Source organism: Arachis duranensis, chromosome 9 (genome assembly GCF_000817695.3).
Source record: "Arachis duranensis cultivar V14167 chromosome 9, aradu.V14167.gnm2.J7QH, whole genome shotgun sequence".
Lineage (NCBI taxonomy): Eukaryota > Viridiplantae > Streptophyta > Magnoliopsida > Fabales > Fabaceae > Arachis > Arachis duranensis.
Genome location: NC_029780.3, coordinates 17,992,835 through 18,008,101, shown reverse-complemented (window position 1 = coordinate 18,008,101; position 15,267 = coordinate 17,992,835). Strand labels below are relative to the sequence as shown.

Sequence of the window (15,267 nt, the reverse complement as noted above, 5' to 3'; positions counted from 1 at the left end):
TAAAAAGATATAAGGAATTAGGATTTAGTCATATATAGTTTGACAGGAATTAAATCTTACATGATTAAAATAAATTAATAAGAAAAGTCAATCCGGAAAATAGATAACTCTGAAGCCTTAACTGCCTTCTCCATATTGTATTTCCAACTTATTTATTACCTGTCTTCTGATATTCTGAGTTTCCTGTTTAATGCTTTTTGAACTCTCAAACACCATTTTCTGTTTGTCTAACTAAGTAAATTACTTAACTATTGTTGCTTAGTCCATCAATCTTCGTGGGATCGACCCTCATTCACTTGAGGTACTACTTGATACGACCCGGTGCACTTGCCGGTTAGTTTGTGGGTTATAAATTCTGCACCAAGTTTTTGGCGCCGTTGCCGGGGATTGATTGTGATTGACAACTACTCGTTGTTTGATTTCTTATATTAGATAATTTTTCTTTTAATTAGTTTTATTTTATTATTATTAATTTTTATTTCTCTATTTGTTTATTTTTATTCCCGTAAATTTTTTTCTTTTCTTCTTTCTTTCGTTCTTTCGTTCGTGCTCCCCTCCCCTCCTGTTTCGTTTTATCTCTTTTTTTCTTTTATTATTTGGTTCTTGTAAAAAAAATTAAAAAATAAAAAATAAAAAATAAAATAAAATAAAAAAATCTAGTAGTAATATTTTTCTTAATTTCTGAAATTAAGTTTGGTGTTCCATAGTTAGTCTTATTTTAATTTTTCTTATTTAATTTACCCAATAATTTTGAAAATTTTTAGTCTTAATTTTAATAGTAATTTTTGAATTTTAGTGTTTATTTTATTCAATATTTTTATCTCTTTACACATGTTACCTCACTGAGAATTTTCTGCACTCTAACATAGAGAGTTCCATCCTTTATTGTCTTCTGTCTATTTATGCGCAGGAACATAGACAAGGAACCTCTCTTAGACTTTGATCCTGAACCTGAAAGGACTTTCAGGCGACGTTTGCAACAAGCAAGACTTTATAAGGCTGCAAAATCCACTATGGATCCTAATAATGCTGCTAATGCCAATGTGGCAAATCCAAATGGGAATGAGCAACAAAGGAGAGTGCTTGGCTCTTACCCTGCTCCTACTGCAGATCTTTATGGAAAAAGCATTGTGGTGCCTCCTATAGCTGTGAACAACTTTGAGTTGAAGCCACAATTGGTCACCCTGGTACAACAAAACTGCCAGTATCATGGTCTTTCCCAAGAAGACCCAAATCAATTTATTTCTAATTTTCTGCAGATTTGTGACACTGTGAAGACAAATGGAGTGAACCCGGAGGTGTATAAACTCATGCTCTTCCCATTTGCTCTGAGGGATGGAGAAAAGATATGGCTAGATTCCCAACCCAAGGAGAGTTTGGATACTTGGGACAAGGTTGTTACTGAGTTTCTTACTAAATTTTTCCCACCAAAGAAGCTGACTAAGCTTAGGGTGGAGGTTCAGACCTTCAAGCAGAAGGATGGTGAAACTCTTTATGAAGCTTGGGAGAGATACAAGCTACTGACTAGGCAATGCCCTCCGGACATGTTCTCTAAATGGAGCTAACTAGATATCTTTTATGAAGGCTTGGGTGAAATGTCCAAGATGTGCTTAGATAATTCTGCACGTGGTTCACTGCACAAGAAGAAGACACCGGAGGAGACTATTGAGCTTATTGAATTGGTTGCTAGCAACCAATATTTATACTCATCTAACAGGAATCCTATGAACTCTGAAGCTCCTCAAAAGAAGGGTGTTATGGAAGTAGAAGCTCTTAATGCTATTCTCGCTCAGAACAAGCTTATGTCTCAGCAAATAAATCTACTTACTCAACAGATGGGTGGCATGCAAGTCTCAGCCATCAACACCCAAAATCCTCCTCAAGAGGTCTCTTATGACATGACAGGAAATTTTGTGCAAAATGATCATTATGATTATGCTCAATCCTCTTCTGAACAGGTCAATTACATGGGGAGTGGTCCTAGAAATCCTAATAATGATCCATATTCTAAGACATACAATTAGGGGTGGAGAAATCACCCAAATTTTGGGTGGAGGGACCAACTTCAGAGACCTTAGAATTTCAACAATAATTCTTTGGGTGGCTTCCAACAGAACAATCACAATAACTGCCAATTTTAGTCTCATCAACAACAACCACCTCTGCAGGAAAATTCTAAGCTGATCATGCTGCTTTGAAGTTCCTTCTAACCAAGCAGGACTCTAAACGAAGATTAATCAGATGGGTGTTACTCCTTCAGGAGTTTGATATTGAGATAAAAGACAGGAAAGGATCAGAAAATCAAGTCGCTGACCATCTCTCTAGAATTGAGCCTGAAGCAGGAGTATAACCACCCACAGCTGTGATTGAGACGTTTCTGAATGAGCAATTGTTCCTCACTCAGCAGGCTCCATGGTTTGCAGACATTGCAAATTACAAGGCCATGAATTTTATTCCAAAAGAGTACAGTAGGCAACAAGTAAAAAAGCTATTGACTGATGCAAAGTACTACATTTGGGAAGAACCATACCTTTTTAAAAGGTGTTCAAATGGTATAATCCAGAGATGTGTCCCAGATGAAGAAACATAGTAAATTCTTTGGCACTGTCGTGGTTCTGATTATGGAGGCCACTTTGGTGGTGAAAGGACAGCTACAAAAGTCCTTTAGAGCGGGTTTTACTGGCCGACTCTCTTTAGAGATTCAAGAGAATTTATGAAGCACTGTGACATATGTGAAAAAGCCACAATTCTCCCTACCAACCATGAAATGCCACAGCAGGGGATTCTTGAGGTTGAGTTGTTTGATGTGTGGGGTATTGATTTCATGGGACCTTTTTCCACCCTCACATTCAAACAACTATATTCTAGTGGCAGTTGATTATGTGTCCAAGTGGGTGGAAGCTGTGGCTTTACCACCAATGATGCCAAGGTGGTAATGAGCTTTCTTCAGAGATATATCTTTAGCCAGTTTGGTGTCCCAAAGACACTCATTAGTGATGGTGAAAGCCACTTCTGTAGCAGACAGCTGGACTCACTTCTGCAGAGATATAGAGTCCGTCATAAAGTGGCAACCCCCTATCACCCTCAGACAAGCAGACAGGTTGAAGTTTCCAACAGGGAACTCAAGAGGATTCTAGAGAAGACCGCCAGTGTTTCAAGAAAGGACTGGTCTAGGAAGCTTGATGATGCTCTCTGGGCATACCGGATAGCTTACAAGACTTCTATTGGCATGTCCCCTTATCAGTTGGTCTATGGCAAGGCTTGTCACTTGCCAGTTGAGTTGGAACATAAAGCTTACTAGACAATCAGGTATCTGAATCTTGATTCAGAAGCTGTAGGAATTAAGCGAATGCTTCAGTTGAATGAGCTTGATGAATTTAGATATTCAGCCTATGAGAATGCCAAGCTCTATAAGGAGAGAACCAAGCTATTGCATGACAAGAAGATTGCCATCAGAATCTTTGAGCCAGGACAAAGAGTGCTTCTGTATAATTCAAGGCTCAAACCCTTTTTCGGGAAGCTGAAATCCCAGTGGTTAGGACCGTTTGTAGTTACCAAAGCTTCACTATATGGTCATGTGGAAATACAAGAAGAGAATGCTGACAGGAAATTTACAGTAAATGGCCAGAGATTGAAGTACTATCTTGGAGGTGAGATCGATCGCCAGAGGTCTGCTCATCTGCTGAATTAGTAGAACTGACCGTCAAGCTAGTGACATTAAAGAAGCGCTTGTCGGGAGGCAACCCGATGTTTTTGTATCCTTTGTTTTAATTACTAGTGGTTTGATTTTGTTATTCATTTAGTTTTGGTCAAAATTTTTACTGTTTTTCCTTTGTTTTACATATGTTTGGATCATGCAGAATTTCATTGAAACAGAATAGGTTCTTACAAAACAAGAAAAATACAGAATTACAGGATGTGCAGAGGAGAATTACCCTCGGAAGGGCCTGCGCCTAACTTGCGAATTTCCAAGTTAGGCGCCATGATACACATCAAGAACCACTACTCTCGGGAGGGTTTGCGCCTAACTTGAGAATTTCCAAGTTAGGCACAGCCAGGAGAGCTCAATTCGGGACAGTCCACGCCTTACTTCCAAGCACTCAAGTTAGGCGCAGAAAGGAGAGCTCAATTCGGGACAGCCCACACCTTACTTCCAAGCATTCAAGTTAGACGCACTCCTGCCTCAAGTAAGGCGCCAGTCCATGCCTCCAACCATCAAGTAAGGCGCAGGCATTACTTCCTTGCCTCAAGTAAGGCGCCAGCCAAAATCAAATAAGGCACAAGGCCTTATTCATTGGCCCAAGTAAGGCGCACGTTTCCTCCCTCTCTCACCAAGTAAAGCACCAAGTCAGAAGCCCTTGATCCAAGTAAGGCACAGCTTGAAGGGGAGTTCAACCAAGTTAGGTGCAAGGAGGGCCCAAGTAAGGCTCGAGTTTCATCCCTCTCTCACCAAGTAAGGCGCAGCCTTCTTCCATGGTCCCTTCCCCACCTTATCACTCCTATCCCCAATCATATCTTATTTGGCCCCCTTATATATATTACTATATATAACCCTCTCATCCCCATATATTCCCTTAACCCTCCAAACCAAGCCCGTGCCTGACTCTCTGCCCTTGTTGCATTCCCAAGCCCTTGCTCTCTTGACCATAGCACCCCCCTCCCAACACCAACCCGTGACACCCCTCTTCCCATTCCCATATATTCCCCTTCCCAACTCCAACCAAACCCTAGCCTTGAAACCTTCCTAATTCCCATGATCACCCCCACCTACCCCCCTCATTCATTAACCATTCAACCCAACCCTTCTATATAAGCCCCACTCCTTCTCACAATAATCAGCAACCACAACCTCCTCTAAATCCCTACTTCAACCCCCCTAGAACCCTTCCACACCACAAACCCTATCATACACCCCCTTCCCAGCATTAACTCTTCATACCATTCCCCTCCCTTAAACACAGACCACCTTCTTCCCTCTGGCCCCTTGTCCCCCTTTTATTTTATTGTTTTAGTTTCTTTTTTGATTTATATTTCAAAAAAAGGAAATATTTTTTTAGCATTGTCTTTTATTTTCTGCTATTTGAATTTCTGTTTTTCTTTCTTCTTCCCCATTATATTTCTTTAGTTTGCTCAGGGACGAGAAAAATTTATAAGTTTGGTGTTGTGTCACTCTGCTTTCTGTTTTTTTGTTGTAATGGCACCCAAGACTACCACATCTTCAAAGAAAAGAAAAGGAAAAAAGCCGGCCACTAGTTCTCATGACACGCACAGATTTAGGTCCAAGCTCCATGAAGAACATTTTTATGAGTATACTATAAAGAGGCCTGTGGTTCCAGAAGTAAGATTTGCATTGAAGCCGGATGACTATCCGGAAATTCAGTCTCAATTGACAGCAGAGGGTGGAATTTTATGTGTAACCCGCACACAGAGGTTGGGCAATTAATAGTCTAAGAGTTTTATGGAAACCTCTGGATCACATACAAGGATGTTGAGGGAGTAAATGAGAAGACTTATGAAAGTTATGTAAGAGGCAATACCATTAGATTCTCTCCAAAACGCGTAAGAGAAGTCCTCCACCTACTGTGTCCACCTCGGCTAGCCCCCAGTTACAGTTGGCGAATTGACCATAATCAAGAGCTGGGTCTGGTCATTGAAAAATTATGCATTCCGGGTTCTCAGTGGAGGCTTGGTGCTGAGGGAAAGCCAAATCACTTGAAGAGTTCTAATCTAGTCCCTTTAGCTAAAGGATGGTTGGATTTCATCCGAAGGTCTATCATGCCTACTAGCAACCGGTCCGAATGCACTTTGGACCGGGTTGTCATGATTTACAACATCATACAGGGAGAAGTGGTGGAGGTGGAGGATATTATCCCAGAGCAGATATACAACTATACAAGATTGCTTCCAGCCCCTATAAGAAAGCTAGTCTCGAATTCCCACATTTGATTTACCACCTGTGTGAAGCAGCAGGGGTAAGGATGGAGAATAATTTCCCCATCTCTATTGAGAAACCAATTACAAAGAAGAGAATGGAGACCCATAGAACAGCACAGAGCCCGCATGGAAGAGCAGGTTGAGGATGAAGCTCAGCAGGATCAGCCACCACCTCAAGAACAGCAGCATGACCCTCCTCAGGAATATTGGCAGCAGCTCACCACCTCCATTGAGCAGATGAGAGTCACGAACGACAGCCGCTGGTAGCAGCACACTGTGTATGTGGAGGAGATGAGAGTGGTACAGGACAGCCGTTGGGCACACCTCTGCACCACCCTCGATGAGATGCGGGCTACTCAGGAATTTCAGCGGTAGGAGATTCATCAGCTGTGACTGGACTATAGCAGCCTGAGAGGACCTTATGGAGCACATCCTAAGGAGAGAGATCCCCACGAGAGAGATTGAGGTGGTCTAGTTCTTTTCACCTTCTATAATAGTTTGCCATTACTTTAATATATTCCTGTTTTATGTTATTTTTATTTATTTATCGCATGATCCTTTATTATTCAAGTTCCTAGGTTTTAGTTTAAGTCTGCTATTTTTTTCAAAAAAAAATTCTGTTATTTGCTTTAATTGAAGAATGTCTCATGTACCGCTCACTAAGCTTGAAACTAAAAAGAAAAAGAAAAAGAAGTGATATATTACATGAGAAATTGAGTCATAACTAAGAGTAGTCTTATTTACTTAAATGTGGTGGTATTTTTTGTGATTCTGAATGCATGATATGAACAGTGCATATCTGAATTTGAATCAAAGAATGTTGATGTATAAGGAACAGGAATTTAGAAAACTATTATGAATTCTCTACAATAAGTGAAAGTTTAATCCTTGAAGCAAAAGAAACAGGAGAAGAAAAAAATAAAAGCAAGATCCAAGGCTCTGGGCATCAATGACTAGGGAGGTCAGACATGATTAAAAGCTCAAAGAGTTATTTCCCTGGTCATATGCTTGTAGTGTGATTGTGTCAAGTAATCCTTGAGACAGAACACTAAGAGTCGAGATCAATTGCATTTAACAGAGTATGCCAAAGGCTTTGAGCACCACTGTCTGGGAGTAACTAAAAGAAAAATCAGAACTTAAAAAGAGTTCCCCAGTTAAGTGCTTGTGGTATTTTTGTGTCAAGTGAAGTCTGAGACAAAACATTTAAAGTCACGGCTAGGCTCAAAGTGCAAAGCACCAAAGAAAAGAGAATCAAAGGAAATTTGTTGTGTTCAAGGATTAAATTGAAGTACAAAAGATTAGAGAATTCATAATATTCTCCGGATTCTAATTCCGAATGACAGTGACATCCTTCTTATTCAAAGGAGAGTGGGATGCCAAAACTATTCAAGATTGCAGTGGTAAACCCCACTATAAGAAGAGACATGAGCTTAATCGAACTCACACTCTCATGCAAATTTATATCCTAAGCCTATATTAGTTTGGTTGCTTGAGGACAAGCTACAATTCAAGTTTGGTGTTATGATGCGTGAGCATCTTTCCTATCTTTTCCTAGTGAATTGCATTCAATTTGTTGAGTTTAATTAGAAATTAATTATTCTTTTAGCCACTATGGATGCTACTTTGAGTCGTGTGCAATTCTATTTATTTTAGGTAGCATTTGGCTAGATTTGATGGAGTTTCTGCAGAAAAAGAGAAGAAGGCGAATGATGATGTTAACCCTAACCTCTCTGCACTCAAACCTAAATATCTTGAGCTACAGAGGTCCAATGAACGTGATTTTAGTGGCGTTGGAAAGTTAACTTCCAGAGCTTTCCAACGATATATAATAGTTCATACTTCTTTCCCACCAGTGCAGCCAAGGTTGCACCTAACTTGAGATTTCTCAAGTTAGGCGCAAGGATGAAAGAAGAACGTCCAAGAAGCTCTGCCAAGGCTGCGCCTAACTTGAGATTTCTCAAGTTAGGCGCAAGAAACAACAACAACACGCAACATTTGCTATCCTTCAAATAAGGCACACTCCCATCTTAAGTAAAGCGCATTGCCTCCTCTTCAGTTCAAGTTAGGTGCCTTGTGTGGTGAACAGCATGAAGTTAGGCGTGGATCCTAGGAAACCAAGTGGTCTCCACGTTACAAGGCGCGGATTATTTAATTAATTCTGATTTAAATTTAAATTTTATTTTAAAATAGGAAAAGATATTATTCTAATTTTAGAAAATAGATTTTAAATTAATTAGGATTAGATATAAAAAAGAGAAAATTTTCTTCTGGAGATTATTCCATCTCATGCCAAAAATTCACAGTTTACCAGAATCCTAGTTTTTACTCTTTTCTATGAGCAACTAAACCTCCACTATTAAGGTTAGGAGCTATGTCTATTGTATGGATTGATTCTGTTTCTTGGTTTTTTCTATTTTAATTCTTGTACTGATTTATATTTCAAAAATTATTTTTGTTCTTTATTTTATGAAATTGGGTGGAACGGAAGTATAACCCTCTTTCTAATTAAGTTCTTGTATAACTTGGAAAAGATATTTACTTGAACAATAGCTTGAAAACATATTCTCCTAAATTTCTAATTTATCTGGATTTAATGGGATACGTGACATATAATCCCCTTATATTTGGGTAATTAGGATTTCTGTGGCATATAACTAGAATTGAACTTCAACCTCTAATTGGAATTAATTGACCAAGGAATTGGCGGTTGATAAATTTTAGAGGAGACTAAAAAGGTCTAAGGAATTATGGTTTAGTCATATATAGTTTTCCAGGAATTAAATCTTGCATGATTAAAATAAATTAATAAGAAAAGTCAATCCGAAAAATAGATAACTCTGAAGCCTTAACTGCCTTCTTCATATTGTATTTCCAACTTATTTATTGTCTGTCTTCTGATATTCTAAGTTTCCTTTTTAATGCTTTTTGAACTCTCAAACACTATTTTCTGTTTGTCTAACTAAGTAAATTACTTAACCATTATTGCTTAGTCCATCAATCCTCGTGGGATCGACCCTCATTCACTTGAGGTACTACTTGGTACGACCTGGTGCACTTGCCGGTTAGTTTGTGGGTTATAAATTCCGTACCAATGAGCCGGAATGGCTGTGTATGATAATGGATTAAGGCTGATTGTGGAATATGTTATAAGGCGGATGGCTGACTATGAATCATGAATTTAAGCCGGATGGCTGAGATGAATATTGATTTATGGCTGAGAATAAATGCATATATGCTGAGTTATTGATATTGTGATTGTTGCATTTCACCTATCTGAGATATGAGTTTTCCTGGGTGAAAGCAGTGGCTAGCCACCACGTGCTCTAAGTGGAGACTCGATACTCTGCTGACCCTATGTCGTAAGTGTGGCCAAACACTGTGAAAGTTTCGGATGAGCTCGTCCCTGTGAATATACACCAATGAGGGTGTTGGATGTGGATTATAATTATGATTGTGAATAATTCGAGCAAGAGATGCACGACAGAGGGACAGTCCAATGGTCAGCCACTAGGACAGGCATTCATCATATGCATCTATGTGACATTGTTTGGGTGTGCATATTGTACTTGGTTTGCCTTTGTGATTACTTGTGATTAACTGCTAATTGTTCTACTTGCAGTAACTGTTTTTTTGTGCTTGAACTTTCCTATTTGTGTGTGCAACTGAGACTCTATTGGATTGTGGTGATTGGTTGTTGTTTGGGTCGTTTGGGCCTAGAGCCCTGGTTGATCATGAGGTGGGCCGAAGGCCATGTCTTGTTGATATTTTTGGTTTGGAAAAGCATGAAAAAACTAATTTAGTTCAGCATAGATAAACCTTTTGAAATGCTTTTGAATTTTTGATAAATGAATAGTTCCACTTTCAGAAAAGATTTCAGATTTTTCTTTTATAGTAAACCTTTGCTTTTGAGAAGATGCATAAGGCGGTTATTACTCACTGTAACGATCTTATCTCGCGTATCCTATTATAGTAATTCTACAACCCTATAGTGAGAACTCTTTCGAGGATGATGTTCTCACTCCCCTACAGGTATTTTCTTTTTCAGGTTACGAACGACGAAGTTCGAAAGAGATTATTTCTTTTCTGTTAGACGATATTTTTGTATTGTTTTAGTATTTATGTTTCCCTCGCCTTTAACTTTTCAAGTTTTGTAAGAGGGATAGGATTTTGATATGAGATGCTTGTAAATTAATATGTATTATATGTATAATTGTATATATATATATATATATGTATTTCCTGTGAGTATTGTAATTTATATTATAGGTATGAATGTATGTTTTTGAAAGATATGGTTTAGATTTTAAACGGACCCATATTTTAGTATTAAATACTTTCAAGGTCGTCGTAACACCAGACCTATCAGAGTCGCGCAGCCGGAAGCGTAGGCTTTGATAGTTAGGGTGTTACATGATATCGAACTAAAGGCTCATTATTAAATAGTTAATAAGAAAAACATGTTAGTAACTCCTTACTTTTGGTATGATCATGAGGTACTAGAAGTTAGGGTGTTACAAGAAATATTAGAAAATCTAATAAAAGAGTATTATTGTCTATTTATAATAAAATTTTCATCTTTCTTCTTATATGTTTTTTTTAATTTAAATAGACCTTTTTTAATAATTCAAATAAAAAATATTTTAATAATTAAATCTTATTAGTGGTCCTTAAGATTAATTTTTCATATTCCAATTTGTATTAAAAATATAAATGGATAGATTAGACAAATTTAATAATTTCAGGTATTTTTAGTTTTTGACTAAAATTAATTGTTCTTGTTGTAAAAGGGTTTGTCCAAAGTATAACTCATCGTAGAAGAAAAGATATGTCCTATCTTTTCCACGAATGAGGTATACATCGAACTCTAAAGAACATCAGATGGAGTGGATAACTGCGAAAGGTATTTCGACACTCAAATCAGTAATATTTCCAAGAAAAGAATGAGAGTGACTTAAGTGAGTATTAAATTTTCAAATGTATTCTACTTTTTACCTTGATTTACCTTATATAGATTTACTTATGGAGATATTATCATTTTCAAATATCTTCGGCTGCTAGTGAGAAAGTATGTGGGCTTGATGAACCACTATTTCATGATAAATCTTGTACTTAAATTAAATGATTTATCAACTCTTCACCTACTTAGAGTGTGTTTGGTTTTGTGTTAGAAAGAAGAGAAGCACGTTTGAGTGCATTGAACGTTTTTTCTTTTTGTTTGGATGCTTTTTTTTCTTTAAACGCCAACGTGATTTTAGGTTCTTAACGTGCGTTTATAAGAAGCTGGAAATTGTAGCTTTTGCGTTTAGATAATCACGTTAGGATTGGATTTATTTTGTTTTATCAATTCTACCCTTTACTTCTTTGCTTGTAGTCCTTTTAGTATTCAAATATATCTTATTAAAAAAAAACAAAATAAATAAAAAAACTAATTATAACTAATAATAAAGACATGAATCATTAAAATTTTATAATTTAAACCAGTATTAAATAAAAGAGTACTGAGAGTATTAAAAAAATTATAAGTAATATAATTTAATAAAGTATATTTTGATATATATTTTTCATATATTATTTTTGCTTTTGATATAAAAATATATTTTGTCAATTTTTATATATTATTTTTATTTTAGTAAGTAAATATTAATTTTATTATAAAATTAATTAATAATATTTATTTAAATAAATAAATTAAAATGATAGAATAATATAAAAAATTTATTTAATTTGATGTCTATTTGAGTTATTTTTTATCTAAAAGTAATTTTGAGTAGTGTAATCCTAACAATATTTACTTTACTATAATCCATTTTGATAAAAGATTACCAAACATAAATCACTTTAACACAAACTCACTTTTCATCAGAATCAAGTTTGCAAAATCAATTTTATGCAAACTCCCGTTTACAAACTGAAATCCAAACACACACTTATTCAAATGAATTTGCATGATTTTACAATTCCTTCCTTGGAATTTGATATATGAGAAAACATGTTTCCTATGCTTTAAAATTACCAAATTTAATTATCCTTTATTACCATTCGATGCCGTGATTTGTGTATTGAGTACTTTCAGGGTTTATAGGGCAGGAATGACTTAAAGGATGGAAAGAAAACATATAAAAATGGAAGGAAAGCACAAATTGGAGTCCTTGGAAGAAACTGGCAGTGACGCGTCCGCATGGATGATGCGAACGCGTGGTTCGCTCAAAAGAAAATCGACGCGAGCGCATGGATGAGGTGAACGCGTGACCTGTGAAACACAACTGACGCGGGCGCATGATTGACGCGACCGCGTGAAAAAGCAACACTCCAGATGACGCAACCGCTTGACCCACACGGACGCATGATATGCGCGATCTGCAGAATTTGCAGAAGTCGTCCTCAGCGATTTCTGGGCCCCTTTTGGCCCAGATCCAAGCCCAGAGAACACAGATTGAAGGATTATAAATGGAGGAATTCATTCATTCATGATATAGGAATTCATTCATTCATTCATGATATACTGGATTCATACATAGTTTTAGGATTTAGATGTAGTTTTTAGAGAGAGAGGTTCTCTCCTCTCTCTTAGGATTAGGATTAGGATTTATCTTATTGGGATTATCTCTTCATCACAGGTTCAATGTCCTTTTTATTTGTCTTTCCAATTTGATTTATGAACTTGTCCATGTTAGAATTGACATCTTTATTTAAATATAATTTGAGGTATTTCAGACTCATGATTGCTTTTCTTTATTTTTAATTTAGATTATTTACTATTGGCTTTGGTTGATTAATTGGTGATTCTTGAGTTATCAAACTCATCGTGATTGATAATTATTATTCTTGCTGATTAATTTAGATTCCTATAACTCTAGTCTTTCCTTAAGGAGTTGACTAGGACTTTAGGTATTAAATTAATTTGTCCACTTAACTGACCTTCATAGTTAGAGGTTGACTTAGTGGGAGCAACAATATAATTCTCATCACCATTGATAAGGATAACTAGGATAGGACTTCCAGTTTTCATACCTTGCCAAGAGTTTTATTAGTAATTGATTTATTAATTCCTGCAATTTATTTCTCTTGTTCAAAACCTTTTCAAAACCCAAAACACTGTTTTCCATAACCAATAATAAGAACACCTCCCTGCAATTTCTTGAGAAGACGACCCGAGGTTTGAATACTTCGGTTTATAAATTTTATTGGGTTTGTTACTTGTGACAACCAAACATTTGTAAGAAAGGTTGATTGCTTGGTTTAGAAACTATACTTGCAACGAGAATTTATTATAACTTCTAAACCATCAATCTTCAGTTCTTCAAAATGGCACCGTTGCTGGAGAATTACAAACATGTGCCTTATTATTGGTTATTGTAAATATTTTTCTTTTACTTGTTTATTTGTTTTTGTTTTCCCTTCCTATTTCTGATAGCTATTATGAATTCTCACCCATCTTGCTTTGAGTTTGGTTCTAATTTTGTTGAAAGGAATGGAAGCTATAACAGGAATATGCATCACGGTCTAAGTAATCAAAGATGGATGGAGCCAATAGGATCTGATCAACCCTTTAGGCAACAACACCTTCCAAGATACCATGGATAGAGACCACTCTATAATGCATACCAAGCTGATAAATATGGTAGACCCCCTTATAGCTACCAACAAGCCCCACCTTATGCTCAGAGACCATCCTCTCAACATAACTTCAAACCACCACACTCACAAGCTTCTTTTCACCATTCGCCACCATATGATCCTTATCCGCCCCAACGCCAATCCAATTACTCCCAAGAACCACTACTTCCCTATGCACCATGTCCATATCCATCAAGCCAAGAATCACAGGTTCGCTTTGAAGAATCAGTAGACCAATTTCATACAACCCTTCATCAACTGGAGCAAGCAATACATCAATTATCTTCCAGACGTTTGGACACTCAACAGACCCCCATTGCTTCATATGGAGAATCTAATGAAGAACATAGCATGAAGGAAATACTTGATACTCCAGTGGACAATATAGAGCATAACTTCGTACTAGAACAAGTAGAGGAAACTGTCACTATAGAGGAAGAAGAGTTGGTTGAAGATTTAGAAGATCCGCAGGAATCTAGAGTTGTGGAGAATTCCGTCAAGGATGTTACAATTGACACGAAAGAGGATTATGCACAGCCTCCAATGCAGATATCTTATGAAGAACTGGACAGAATAACCCAAGATGCAAGTTTCCTTGATGATGATAATCACAAGTCGAGTTCTCTTAGTGATGAACTTGCATCCGCAAGTGAATTCTTTGAGACAGAAGAATCTTCCCCAAGTGAATACGAAGATGATGCAGAGGTTGACTTTTCTCAACCTCTCGATTATGACTCGAGTGACGAGGAAGATATCAAAGACTTTGATCAAGACATGGTTGAAACGGAAGAAGTTTGCAAAGAAGTGGAGGAATTCCCAGAAGACCACAAGGGAGTAAAGCTTGCAGAACCACCGGAAACACCTATCCCAAGGCCTTTACCACCCAACACAAACTTTAAGTGGGTAAAATCCTTGACTTTTATCTTCAATTTTCCACTTGAATATGGTTTACTTGAAACAGATGGCCAGCTTAGAGCTCTTTGTGACTTTAAGAGCAAAAGGGAAATGACTCACACTCAGCGCTGGTATGCGAGATTCAATGAGGTTTCACACTTCAATTTGAGGTGCAAGGATTGGTGTCAAGCTCAATTGAAAGGATCTCGGAAGCTGTTTGGTCACTGCAGTGAGAATTCAGATTACTTATTACCCAGCTGGAAAAATGCTGATCAAGATAAAAATGGGTGTAAAAGTAGACTTTGGGATCCTGGAATCTATTTTGACATTCAACACCCCGAGAGCCTTGAAGCCTGTTTGAACTCACCTAAGGGATTTACGTACCTTGTTTGGGACCCCAGAGGATGCTGGCATTCCAAACACTGGTGGAGATTTCTGGACAAATTCATGCACAAGCCACCATAGCAGGAAGCTCATCAAATGTCCAACTTAAGGACTTTAACTAAAAGTGCTAGGTGGGAGACAACCCACCATGGTATGATCGTTCCTTCTCCATTCTACTCTGTTTTTGAATTTTGTTTGAACCTGGAATTTCTGCATAACATTCATTGCATTTTGCATTCTGCGTACTACATATAAAAAAATTTGAAGAGAGAGGAAGCACACGACGCGACAGCGTCGCTGACGCGTTCGCGTCACAAGTGCAGTAAAAGAAAAAGGAAAATGAACAGAGAGTCACGCTAAAGCAAGGCTGGAGGTGTGCCTTTGGCACAAATTGTTCTATGCGACCGCGTGCCCCACGTGATCGCGTCAGTTGAGAAA

The 15,267-nt window shown here is 37.5% G+C and overlaps 1 non-coding gene across 1 annotated transcript; it reads right to left on the bottom strand.

The window, feature by feature from the left end:
• Positions 1 to 1,442: 1,442 nt before the first annotated feature.
• On the bottom strand, positions 1,443 to 1,549 carry LOC127741786 (small nucleolar RNA R71). The gene has a single exon (XR_008002991.1). It is a non-coding gene; the product is annotated as a small nucleolar RNA R71 (small nucleolar RNA).
• Positions 1,550 to 15,267: the final 13,718 nt, after the last annotated feature.